This window comes from Phocoena phocoena, chromosome 15, assembly GCF_963924675.1.
Source record: "Phocoena phocoena chromosome 15, mPhoPho1.1, whole genome shotgun sequence".
Lineage (NCBI taxonomy): Eukaryota > Metazoa > Chordata > Mammalia > Artiodactyla > Phocoenidae > Phocoena > Phocoena phocoena.
In genome coordinates, this window is record NC_089233.1 from 22,296,766 (window position 1) to 22,310,869 (window position 14,104).

Sequence of the window (14,104 nt, forward strand, 5' to 3'; positions counted from 1 at the left end):
CTCAGGTGTTGGGCTCATGGACAGCTCACACACAGACCAACGCAGGCAAGGACACCCTGGGGGGAACACACACACATACACACACAAGTACACATACTCAGGGCCATGTGAGACAGCCCCCCAGGGCAGACCCACACACACCCCAAGGAGGCACACACACGCACACACACAGACATGGAGGCAGAGACATAGACACAGAACACAGCCACATACACACAGGCACAAAAAGAAGACAAACACACAGATACAATCAGGAACACCCAAAGGGACAGCAACTTCACACACAGCACAGTCACACACATACAAAACACAGACACAACTCCACGGACCCATATGCCCTGAGACACAGACACACACACGGATTTGTACAACCAACGTACACTCATTCAGTGACAAAGGTGCAGACACAAATGCGTACAGATAAAACCAGAGAGACACTCAATGTCTCAGTGCTGTGCAGTGGGAAATTCACGTTCACAATCGAGATGCTCACAGACACAGAAACTCAGACACACAGGTTCATACATGCAGACTTATACAACCACAGTCACACACACACATATTCCCAGACAGTTCTGGCACTCCAGTGGATACCTCCACAGGCAGTCGGGATGAATAGACCGTGGCATTGAGGTAGAAGGTAGACGGGCTCCAGGCTGAGCAGCTGGAGCTTGTCTCCTGCTGACATTTCAAGGAAAAGATAAAGGCAGGAGCAGAGAGAAGCTCAGCTCTGCCTGAGTGAAAAGATAAGACTACCATTTTTTTTTTTTTTTTTTTTTTTTTTTTTTTTTGCGGTACGCGGGCCTCTCACTGTTGCGGAGCACAGGCTCCGGACGCGCAGGCTCAGCCGCTCCGCGGCATGTGGGATCTTCCCAGACCGGGGCACGAACCCGTGTCCCCTGCACCGGCAGGCAGACTCCCAACCACTGCGCCACCAGGGAATCCCCATATTTTTCATTCTTGAGGTCAAGGAGACCTCCTGGACTACACATGCACAAAACGGTTCCTCAGGGGTCAGAAAATGGAGGGGGCGCTAGCCCATAACATGTCCTGCCAACCTCTCAGAGACTCTCACGCCGGAATCTGTCTTGGCTTAAAGATGCACGTGCACATTGGGTAGGACCCTGAGTCAGACCAAATATGGGCACAAAGCAAGATGAATCAAGGTGATTGGCTAGAGGGAACCCGGAGAAATGCAGCCGTATAAGCAATTCAAGCCACCCCAAAAGCGTGACTCTCTCTCTCTGAGCCCATCCGTGTGTCTTTCCGCATGTACTTTTCTTCTAATAAACGCTTTATCTGCTTCCCTACCTTCTGTCTCTTTGCTGAATTCTTTCTTCAAAGAAGACAAGGACTGAGGTCCTGTTTCAATCCCACCGGCCCTCGTGGTTGGGATTCAGCACTTTCACTGCCACAGCCTGGGTTTGATTCCCGGTCAGGGAACTGAGATCCTGCTTCAAGCCACCACACCCTCGAGATCAGCATGACCTACCCCACCTAGGCTGTCATGGAAGGGGGTGTTTTCCTGGCTCCGAACCCAGTGCTAGGCACCTGTCCCATTGAGGGCCTCCCAGAGGGCTGTGCTTATGCTCTGAGACACCAGAGAATGGCCAGGGTAGGGTGGCTCTGGGGACAGGGCACAGGGGAAGGACTGGGCTATGACAGCATGCACTTAACGTGGGGGTGTTGCATGGGGCCTAGCAGATCCCAAAGTCAAAAGAGGGAAAAAAGTGTGCCTCCCCAGGACCCGCGCTGTCTGTCAGGGTGGGCTGTGCCCTCTCCCACAATAACAAAAGTGACAGTAAAGGCATCATCAGGACCATTGTATGATAATATTATCATCACCACAGCAATGACCGACCATCAGCCCGAGGTGGAGGAGTGAGGTGTGACCATGGTCGCCTGGTTTGCTTCATCTTCTGAGCAGGGCTGACCCTGAGCCAAGGCAAAGATTCTCTCTGGCCCCTTCTCTCTCTGGAGGCCTCAGCTCCAGCTTCTTCCTCTCCCAACATTCCCCCCACTCCCACCCAGACCCAAGTCCCCCCTGACCCTTTTCTCAGCCTGGTACAACACCTCTCCCTGACTCTCCATCTGTGCAGTGGGGATAGAGATGGTATGGGCCGTAAGAAGATGCCTGCAAAGTACAGTGGTTAGCACAGGCTGGTAACAGGAGGGGCCTTTAAAGCCTTCACAGCTTCTAAGGTGCCGGTTCTGGGAGGACAGTCGCCCCTGGGAGATGATGAAGCTGATGGGCACAGGCGCTCAGCACATGGCCTCCCTTTGTCCTCGTGACAGCCTTTGGACACAGGACTGGGCATTTCCATCTTAGGGAGGAAACCCACCCAGGGTCACACCGCTGTGTCTCAAGCTGGGTCTCAAGCCCAAGGCTCCTGGCCCTGCCTTCAGGGGCCACGGAGGGCTCCTCCCCTGGATGGGAGGCTGAACCCGCTTTGGGGATGCTTCGTCTGCTGCATGAATGGTCTCACCCTTTCCAGGCCCCTTAACTCTGTTCACTTCTCCTTCTTTCCCTCATCCCTGCTTGAGCTGTAACCAGGGTGACCCTGGCACCGTTCATGGAAGTCCCCAGTCCCTTACAGGCTGCGTCTGCCTCCCATTCACTTCGCGGCTAGTCTGACTTCCACCCCTTCTGTGCCTAGTCTGTCTCTTTATAACCACACAGCCCAAACGTGGGACTCTGTAGGCAGGCAACTGCATCTAAACAGATTTCAACACTATTGTTTAGTTGTCCCTGTTTTTTGTTTTTGTTTTGCTTGGTTTTTTTTAATCATTTCTTTGTATTTATGGTAAAAGACATTGATTTTCCATTATAACAGTAATAGAATGTTTCCTGTTTACAATAAGTTTCCATAATAATAAAATCTATGGGGTTTAAAGCAATGACTTTAAAGCTGTCTTGGGCCTGAATGAGCTGGGAAACCACTCTGTCAGTCACACATAAAAGCACCTTTAGGAACTTCACCTCAGGACAGGGCCCAGAACAGACCATCACCAATGGGCTTTGTCTAACCACCTGGGTCCCTGGGCCCCAGCCCACCTGCTTGGCTCTCCCCACCCAGCACTCCTGGTACTGCCAAGCTGTTTGGGTGCTGTCCTCAGATCCCCCAGAAAGGAAGCTGGTGAACTTTCTCCATTGAAATTCTCAATTTCTGGAGGTCCCTGGCAATCAATAATGAGAGTCAGACTGGATTTTTTTCGCCCCTGTTTAGGTTCATAAGCTAAAGCCCATGCTAACAGGTGATGTATCTAGCCCTGTTTCAGGTGTTAAAATGTCTACACTAATTACGGATGATTTTGAGACCATACCCGTACCGTCTGTATGGTCACACAAAGTGGAATTCGCAAGCCAGAAGGAAACCTATTTTATTACCATATCATCATGACCACGTAATGCAGTTCAACTGTAACATCTTTCCCTTCGGGTTTTCTTCTTTGCTCGTATTTTATTTGTAAGTGTACTTCTCAATTTCCAAACATGGGAAATTCTAGTTAGCTTTTCATCAGGACTCTTCTAGCACAATGGCATTACCAAAAATCATGCTCTGTGTGATTTCATTCCTCTGAAATATGTTGAAATTTGCTTTATGGCCAAAATAAATAAGGTTAATTTTTGTAATTACACTATATGTGCCTGAAATTAATGTTTCCTCTGCAGTTGTTATGTGATATTGAGGGATATATGGATATAGCTATATGATTAAAATGGTTTGCTATTAAGATCTTCTATACCTTACAGATGTTCTGTGGTGCTCATTGTATGACTTGTTGAGGGAGAGGTGTGAAAACCTCCCACTCTGCTTGTGTATTTGATTATTCTTGTATCTCTGTCATCAAATCGATTTTGGCCACTGCCCATGGGAAATCTTGGGAGTTCTCAAAGGAAGGAAGAAGCGTCCAGAAGTGGGGGACAGGGGACCTGGGTTCAGGAGGACGAGAAAACCTAAGGTCTGAGAAGTTTCCAGAGAGGACCCGGGGTTGGATGGCGAGCGATGAGGCAGCAGGTAGGGGAGCTGCGTTGTAAAAATGGGCATGTGGGTGGTGGTGTCCACTGTGATGGACCTGGGGCAAAGGCAGGGGATTTGTCGAGACAGTGTATAAAGCACCTGCATTGCTATGGCATCGTCGAAACAGGAGAAGACTCGGAGGAACTGCAGATAGGGGCTGATGGAGGGGTGAATCTGGATGTAATATGATTTTTTTTTTCCATCAACATATATATTTACCTTAGTAATTGGAGGCAAGAAATGTAAGTTGGCAGGATGTTTGATTTTTCTATTTCATCTTTGGTGATGACACAGCTAGTTGAAGTTATTGAGCTTTCTAAGAATGGTACTCATAGATGGGAGAGAATTTAGAAGTCATCTTATTGCTCTTTGGGCCTCTCACTGTTGTGGCCTCTCCTGCCGCGGAGCACAGGCTCCGGACGCGCAGGACCGGCGGCCATGGCTCATGGGGCCAGCCGCTCCGCGGCATGTGGGATCCTCCCGGACCGGGGCACGAACCCGTGTCTTCTGCATTGGCAGGCGGACTCTCAACCACTGTGCCACCAGGGAAGCCCTCTTCTTCATTTTTGAAAACACTTTAAATAGGAATCCCATTGAAATAATGTTTCTTACGTTTAAAATTCTACTAACTAAAATTTGCTTTTTTTAGGCATAAAAGTAAAGATTAAAAGTCAATTACAGATAACATGTGTCTGCTGCTAGAACATTGAGATAATTCAGTTTTACTGGGTTTTCCTACTAATCTTAGAAATTATTTTATCTCTTTTTAGTTAATTTACAGCAAATATCAGAGAAGATCAATAATTTGGTGAAGGAAAACACAGAACTTTTAGAAAATATATCTACTTTGGAACAGATGGTATCTTTGTCCTTTATCATTTTTCATGATTTCACCTTCAATTCCTTCCACCTCTGGGAGTTCGGTTATTTTGCTCTCTTTTCATTCATACTACTGTCCTATTTCATATGTTCCATAAACAGTCCAGATTCAAAGCAAGCTCCACAGACGTAAAGCACTGTTCTCTGTATTTGTGGAAGGAGTCACACACGAGAAGATAGTATTTATAACTCTGGTTCCTTTTGTACATATTTGCATAGGTGAATGACTCAAAGAAACATCTTCAAGAAACCACTAGACAGAATAAGATGCTCTTTGACGAAGCACTTAAATTTAAGGTAAAAATCCCTTCTCTGCCTAGATTACATTCTGAAAACGGAAGTAAAAGTAATGAGTAATTATTATTGATTCAATATATTTTGTTGAAGGATAATATCAAAACAATTGAGAGGGCTAATGAATATCTGAATGACATCCTTCAAAGTACTTGTGCTAGGTTGCAATCTGTGAGGGGTCAGAATGTCAAGAATCCGGACTTGGTAAGAGTTTGGCTGCTAAGTTTACCATAGTTTGGCTTTTGAGGCTTTTGTACGTTGGGTGAATTGAATGCTCCATCTCCTCTTGCTGTTTGCTACAGTAGAGTGTGGGAGTCTGGGAGTTGAATCTCCTTCTGAACAATGATCTGGAATTTCATGTACTCATACCTCCATGACTTTTTCTATTTCAGAGACTAGGAAGTATGTTCTGTTTTCACTATGTAGGGAGTTTTCCCACCATTCGGCACTGCCCTCCAAGATACGTAGACAATCCCAGGAAATATATGAGGTGAAGGAAGATATCTAGCCAAGTTGTACAGCCCATACCGCTCTTTATGCTGAACAGAGAATTTTCAACGTGAATTTGGGAAAGTTTTCTATCTTTATTTATTTAAAAATTTTTTTAACATCTTTATTGGAGTATAATTGCTTTACAATGGTGTGTTAGTTTCTGATTTACAACAAAATGAATCAGTTATACATATACATATGTTCCCATATCTCTTCCCTCTTGCGTCTCCCTCCCTCCCACCCTCCCTATCCCGCCCCTCTAGGTGTTCACAGAGCACCGAGCTGATCTCCCTGTGCTATGAGGCTGCTTCCCACTAGCTATCTACCTTACGTTTGTTAGTGTATATATGTCCATGCCTCTCTCTCGCTTTGTCACAGCTTACCCTTCCCCCTCCCTGTGTCCTCAAGTCCATTCTCTAGTAGGTCTGTGTCTTTATTCCTGTCTTACCCCTAGGTTGTTCATGACATTTTTTTCCCTTAAATTCCATATATATGTGTTAGCATACGGTATTTGTCTCTCTCTTCTGACTTACATCACTCTGTATGACAGGCTCTAGGTCCATCCACCTCACTACAAATAACTCAATTTCGTTTCTTTTTATGGCTGAGTAATATTCCATTGTATATATGTGCCACATCTTCTTTATCCATTCATCTGATGAGGGACACTTAGGTTGTTTCCATCTCTGGGCTATTGTAAATTGAGCTGCAATGAACATTTTGGTACATGACTCTTTTTGAATTACGGTTTTCTCAGGTTATATGCCCAGTAGTGGGATTGCTGGGTCATATGGTAGTTCTATTTGTAGTATTTTAAGGAACCTCCATACTGTTCTCCACAGTGGCTGTATCAATTTACATTCCCACCAACAGTGCAAGAGTGTTCCCTTTTCTCCACACCCTCTCCAGCATTTATTGTTTGTAGATTTTTTGATGATGGCCATTCTGACTGGTGTGAGATGATATCTCATTGTAGTTTTGATTTGCATTTCTCTAATGATTAGTGATGTTGAGCATTCTTTCCTGTGTTTATTGGCAGTCTGTATATCTTCTTTGGAGAAATGTCTATTTAGGTCTTCTGCCCATTTTTGGATTGGGTTGTTTGTTTTTTTGTTATTAAGCTGCATGAGCTGCTTATAAATTTTGGAGATTAATTCTTTGTCAGTTGCTTCATTTGCAAATATTTTCTCCCATTCTGAGGGTTGTCTTTTGGTCTTGTTTATGGTTTCCTTTGCTGTGCAAAAGCTTTTAAGTTTCATTAGGTCCCATTTGTTTATTTTTAATTTCCATTTCTCTAGGAGGTGGGTCAAAAAGGATCTTGCTGTGATTTATGTCATAGAGTGTCCTGCCTATGTTTTCCTCTAAGAGTTTGATATTTTCTGGCCTTACAAGTAGGTCTTTAATCCATTTTGAGCTTATTTTTGTGTATGGTGTTAGGGAGTGATTTAATCTCATACTTTTACATGTACCTGTCCAGTTTTCCCAGCACCACTTATGAAGAGGCTGTCCTTTCTCCACTGTACATTCCTGCCTCCTTTATCAAAGATAAGGTGACCATACGTGTGTGGGTTTACCTCTGGGCTTTTTATCCTGTTCCATTGATCTAGCTTTCTGTTTTTGTGCCGTACCATACTGTCTTGATTACTGTAGCTTTGTAGTATAGTCTGAAGTCAGGGATCCTGATTCCTCCAGCTCCATTTTTCGTTCTCAAGATTGCTTTGGCTATTCGGGGTCTTCTGTGTTTCCATACAAATTGTGAAAATTTTTGTTCTAGTTCTGTGAAAAATGCCGGTGGTAGTTTGATAGGAATTGCATTGAATCTGTAGATTGCTTTGGGTAGTAGAGTCATTTTCACAATGTTGATTCTTCCAATCCAAGAACATGGTATATCTCTCCATCTATTTGTATCATCTTTAATTTCTTTTTTTTTTTTTTTTATCTTTAATTTCTTTCATCAGTGTCTTATAATTTTCTGCATACAGGTCTTTTTATCTCCTTAGGTAGGTTTATTCCTAGATATTTTATTCTTTTTGTTGCAATGGTAAATGGGAGTGTTTTCTTGATTTCACTTTCAGATTTTTCATCATTAATGTGTAGGAATGCCAGAGATTTCTGTGCATTAATTTTGTAGCCTGCTACTTTACCAAATTCATTGTTTAGCTCTAGTAGTTTTCTGGTAGCGTCTTTAGGATTCTCTATGTATAGTATCATGTCATCTGCAAACAGTGACAGCTTTACCTCTTCTTTTCTGATTTGGATTCCTTTTATTTCCTTTTCTTCTCTGATTGCTGTGGCTAAAACTTCCAAAACTGTGCTGAATAAGAGTGGTGAGAGTGGGCAACCTTGTCTTGTTCCTGATCTTAGTGGAAATGCTTTCAGTTTTTCACCATTGAGGACGATGTTGGCTGTGGGTTTCTCATATATGGCCTTTATTATGCTGAGGAAAGTTCCCTCTATGCCTACTTTCTGCAGGGTTTTTATCATAAATGGGTGTTGAATTTTGTCGAAAGTTTTCTCTGCATCTATTGAGATGATCATATGGTTTTTCTCCTTCAGTTTTTTAGTATGGTGTATCATGTTGATTGATTTGCATATATTGAAGAATCCTTGCATTCCTGGAATAAACCCCACTTGATCCTGGTGTATGATCAGTTTAATGTGCTGTTGGATTCTGTTTGCTAGTATTTTGTTGAGGATTTTTGCCTCTATGTTCATCAGTGATATTGGCCTGTAGTTTTCTTTCTTTGTGACATCCTTGTCTGGTTTTGGTATCAGGGTGATGGTGGCCTCATAGAATGAGTTTGGGAGTGTTCCTCCCTCTGCTATATTTTGGAAGAGTTTGAGAAGGATACGTGTTAGCTCTTCTCTAAATGTTCGATAGAATTCGTCTGTGAATCCAGCTGGTCCTGGGCTTTTGTTTGTTGGAAGATTTTTGTTGTTGTTGTTGTTGGAAGATTTTTAATCACAGTTTAAATTTCAGTGCTTGTGATTGGTCTGTTCATATTTTCTATTTCTTCCTGATTCAGTCTTGGCAGGTTGTGCATTTCTAAGAATTTGTCCATTTCTTCCAGGTTGTCCATTTTATTGGCATAGAGTTGCTTGTAGTAATCTCTCATGATCTTTTGTATTTCTGCAGTGTCAGTTGTTACTTCTCCTTTTTCACTTCTAATTCTATTGATTTGAGTCTTCTCCCTTTTTTTCTTGATGAGTCTGGCTAATGGTTTATCAATTTTGTTTATCTTCTCAAAGAACCAGCTTTTAGTTTTATTGATCTTTGCTATCGTTTCCTTCATTTCTTTTTCATTTATTTCTGATCTGATTTTTATGATTTCTTTCCTTCTGCTAACTTTGGGGTTTTTTTGTTCTTCTTTCTCTAATTGCTTTAGGTGCAAGGCTAGGTTGTTTATTCAAGATGTTTCCTGTTTCTTAAGGTAGGACTGTATTGCTATAAACTTCCCTCTTAGAACTGCTTTTGCTGCATCCCATAGATTTTGGGTCGTTGTGTCTCCATTGTCACTTGTTTCTAGGTATTTTTTGGTTTCCTCTTTGATTTCTTCAGTGATCACTTCGTTATTAAGTAGTGTATTGTTTATCCTCCATGTGTTTGTATTTTTTACAGGTCTTTTCCTGTAATTGATATCTAGTCTCATAGCGTTGTGTTCAGAAAAGATACTTGATACAATTTCAATTTTCTTAAATTTACCAAGGCTTGATTTGTGACCCAAGATATGATCTATCCTGGAGAATGTTCCATGAGCACTATAGAAAAATGTGTATTCTGTTGTTTTTGGATGGAATGTCCTATAAATATCAATTAAGTCCATCTTGTTTAATGTATCATTTAAAGCTTGTGTTTCCTTATTTCTTTTCATTTTGGATGATCTGTCCATTGGTGAAAGTGGGGTGTTAAAGTCCCCTACTATGAATGTGTTACTGTCGATTTTCCCTTTTATGGCTGTTAGTATTTGCCTTATGTATTGAGGTGCTCCTATGTTGGGTGCATAAATATTTACAATTGTTATATCTTCTTTTTGGATCGATCCCTTGATCATTATGTAGTGCCCTTCTTTGTCTCTTCTAATAGTCTTTATTTTAAAGTCTATTTTGTCTGATACGAGAATTGCTACTCCAGCTTTCTTTTGGTTTCCATTTGCATGGAATATCTTTTTCTATCCCCTTACTTTCAGTCTGTATGTGTCTCTAGGTCTGAAGTGTGTCTCTTGTAGACAGCAAATATATGGGTCTTGTTTTTATATCCATTCAGCCAATCTGTGTCTTTTGATGGGAGCATTTAGTCCATTTACATTTAAGGTAATTATTGATATGTATGTTCCTATTCCCATTTTCTTAATTGTTTTGGGTTCGTTATTGTAGGTCTTTTCCTTCTCTTGTGTTTCTTGCCTAGAGAAGTTCCTTTAGCAGTTGCTGTAGAGCTAGTTTGGTGGTGCTGAACTCTCTCAGCTTTTGCTTGTCTGTAAAGGTTTTAATTTCTCCATCAAATCTGAATGAGCTCCTTGCTGGGTAGAGTAATCTTGGTTGCAGGTTTTTCTCCTTCATCACTTTAAATATGTCCTGCCAGTCCCTTCTGGCTTGCAGAGTTTCTGCTGAAAGATCAGCTGTTAACCTTATGGGGATTCCATTGTGTGTTATTTGTTGTTTTTCCCTTGCTGCTTTTAATCTTTTTTCTTTGTATTTAATTTTTGACAGTTTGATTAATATGTGTCTTGGCGTATTTCTCCTTGGATTTATCCTGTATGGGACTCTCTGTGCTTCCTGGACTTGATTAACTATTTCCTTTCCCATATTAGGGAAGTTTTCAACTACAGTCTCTTCAAATATTTTCTCAGTCCCTTTCTTTTTCTCTTCTACTTCTGGAACCCCTATAATACGAATGTTGGTGTGTTTAATGTTGTCCCAGAGGTCTCTGAGACTGTCCTCAGTTCTTTTCATTCTTTTTTCTTTATTCTGCTCTGCAGTAGTTATTTCCACTATTTTATCTTCCAGGTCACTTATCCATTCTTCTGCCTCAGTTATTCTGCTATTGATCCCATCTAGAGTATTTTTCATTTCATTTATTGTGTTTTTCATCATTGTTTGTTTCATCTTTAGTTCTTCTAGGTGCTTGTTAAATGTTTCTTGCATTTTGTCTATTCTATTTCCAAGATTTTGGATCATCTTTACTATCATTATTCTGAATTCTTTTTCAGGTAGACTGTCTATTTCCTCTTTATTTGTTAGGTCTGGTGGGTTTTAATCTTGCTCTTTCATCTGCTGTGTGTTTTTCTGTCTTTTCATTTTGCTTATCTGACTGTGTTTGGGGTCTCCTTTTTGCAGGCTGAAGGTTTGTAGTTCCTGTTCTTTTTGGTGTCTGTCTCCAGTGGCTAAGGTTGGTTCAGTGGGTTGTGTAGGGTTCCTGGTGGAGGGTACTAGTGCCTGTGTTCTGGTGGATGAGGCAGGATCTTGTCTTTCTGGTGGGCAGGATTTTGTCTTTCTGGTGGTGTGTTTTGGGGTGTCTGTAGACTTATTATGATTTTGGGCAGCCTCTCTGCTAATGGGTGGGGTTGTGTTCCTGTCTTGCTAGTTGATTGGCATAGGATGTCCAGCACTGTAGCTTGCTGGTCGTTGAGTGAAGCTGGGTGCTGGCATTGAGATGGAGATCTCTGGGAGATTTTTGCCGTTTTCTATTATGTGCAGCTGGGAGCCCTCTTGTGGACCAGTGTCCTGAAGTTGTCTCTCCCACCTCAGAGGCACAGCACTAACTCCTGGCTGTAGCACCAAGAGCCTTTCATCCACAGGGCTCCTTAATTTGGGATGATTCGTTGTCTATTCATGTATTCCACAGATGCAGGGTACATCAAGTTGATTGTGGAGCTTTAATCCGCTGCTTCTGTGGCTGCTGGGAAAGATTTCCCTTTCTCTTCTTTGTTCTCACAGCTCCCAGGGGCTCAGCTTTGGATTCGGACCCGCCTCTGCGTGTAGGTCGCCGGGGGACGTCTGTTCTTTGGTCAGACAGGACGGGGTTAAAAGAGCCGCTGATTCAGGAGCTCTGGCTCACTCAGGCCGAGGGGAGGGAGGGGCACGGAGTGCGGGGCGGGCCTGCGGCGGCAGAGGCCTGCGTGACGTTGCGCCAGCCTGAGGCGCGCCGTGCGTTCTCCCGGGGGAGTTGTCCCTGGATCCCGGGACCCTGGCAGTGGCGGGCTGCACAGGCTCCCCGGAAGGGGGTTGTGGAGAGTGACCTGTGCTCGCACACAGGCTTCTTGGTGGCGGCAGCAGCGGCTTTAGCGTCTCATGTCTGTCTCTGGGGTCCGCGCTTTTAGCCGCGGCTCGCGCCTGTCTCTGGAGCTCCTTCAAGCAGCGTTCTCAATCCCCTCTCCTCGCGCACCAGGAAATAAAGAGGGAAGAAAAAGTCTCTTGCCTCTTCGGCAGGTCCAGACTTTTCCCCGGACTCCTTCCCGGCTAGCCGCGGCACACTAACGCCCTGCAGGCTGTGTTCACGCCGCCAACACCAGTACTCTCCCTGCGCTCCGACCGAAGCCCGAGCCTCAGCTCCCAGCCCCGCCCGCGTCGGCGGGGCAGCAGACAAGCCTCTCGGACTGGTGAGTGCTGGTCGGCCCTGATCCTCTGCGCGGGAATCTCTCCGCTTTGTACCCCGCACCCCTGTTGCTGTGCTCTCTCCGCGGCTCCGAAGCTTTCCCTCTGCGCCACACGCAGTGTCCGCCTGTGAAGGGGCTTCCTAGTGTATGGTAACCTTTCCTCCTTCACAGCTCCCTCCCACTGGTGCAGGTCCCGTCTCTATCCTTTTGTCTCTGTTTATTCTTTTGCCCTGCCCAGGTACGTGGTTTTGTGTTTTTTTTTTTTTTTTTTTGCCATTTGGGAGGTCTGAGGTCTTATGCCAGGGTTCAGTAGGTGTTCTGTAGGAGTTGTTCCACGTGTAGATGTATTTCTGGTGTATCTGTGGGGAGGAAGGTGATCTCCGCGTCTTACTCTTCCGCCATCTTCCTGGAAGCCTCTCGGGAAAGTTTTCTTTATATTCCATCAAGAACACCCACTTTTTTTTTTTTTTGGCGGTACACGGGCCTCTCACTGTTGTGGCCTCTCCCATTGCGGAGCGCAGGCTCCAGACACGCAGGCTCAGCGGCCATGGCTCACGGGCCCAGACGCTCCGCGGCATGTGGGATCTTCCTGGCCTGGGGCACGAACCCCCGTCCCCTGCATCGGCAGGGGGACTCCCAACCACTACGCCACCAGGGAAGCCCAAGAACACCCACCTTTGAGCTGTTTGACATGAACTATTTTCCACCTTTGCTTTCCCCTTGTCATCCAGTCATCTCTTCCATTATGCAGTGAGCAAGATATTTGTTGAAGCTACAAAATATTTGTGCCTTAATGTCTTTCTTTGTTCTGCATTTCTTTATGGGCTTGATATTTTTCCTGGGCCCAACCTGGATCAACTACTATCACATGAAACTTAGGGGTCACCGTGGGATATGTTTGGTTGATGTTACACCTTTTGAGCATATCAGTGTTTCCGCTGAAATCTCAGTGCAGTTGTTGTTTCTATCCTATGTGCAGATATTGGAAAAAAAAAATCTACAGAGGACTTGAAAGGTGCTATTTCAATGAACACCTCAGAAATTTTGGAGGTAAGCTACCTATATTTGCTGCAGGATTTCCATTGTACACATTAGCTTTTGCAAGGAACAACTTTTTCATGTCTTAGGAGGTTAAAATGATGATATCTACTTGGCAGTTTTTTTCTTGGGAATTAAGTCATCAATGAGAATGTTTTGCTTTAGGTTGAAATTGCTGTCAATGAAGCTTGTGTCAATCATGCAGAAGTGAAACCTGAAGAACCGCATGAACAGGAGAATGTTCAGCTCAACATCAGGAAGGAACAGGTAACAAGTTCTACTCCCATAGACTGTTTAAATCAGAGAACTGAAAATCATTACTTCCTTTTCAATTTTTAAAAAACTTTTATTCTGTATTGGAGTATAGTTGATTTAAAATGTTGTGTTAGTTTCAGGTGTACAGCAAAGTGATTCAGTTATACATATACATATATCTATTCTTTTTCAGATTCTTTTCCCATATAGGTTATTACAGAATACTGAGTAGATTTCCCCGTGCTATACAGTAGGTCCTTGTTGATTATTTATTTTATATATTGTAGTGTGTATATATTTAACCCCAAACTCCTAATTTATCCCTCCCCACCCCTCACCTTTCCCCTTTGGTAATCATAAGTTTGTCTTCTATGTCTGTGATTCTGTTTTTGGTTTATAAATAAGTTCATATGTATCATTCTTTTAGGTTCAACATGTAAGCAATATCATATGATATTTGTCTTTCTCTGTCTGACTTACTTCACTTAGTACAATAATCTCTAGGTCCATCCATGTGGCTGAAAATGGCAT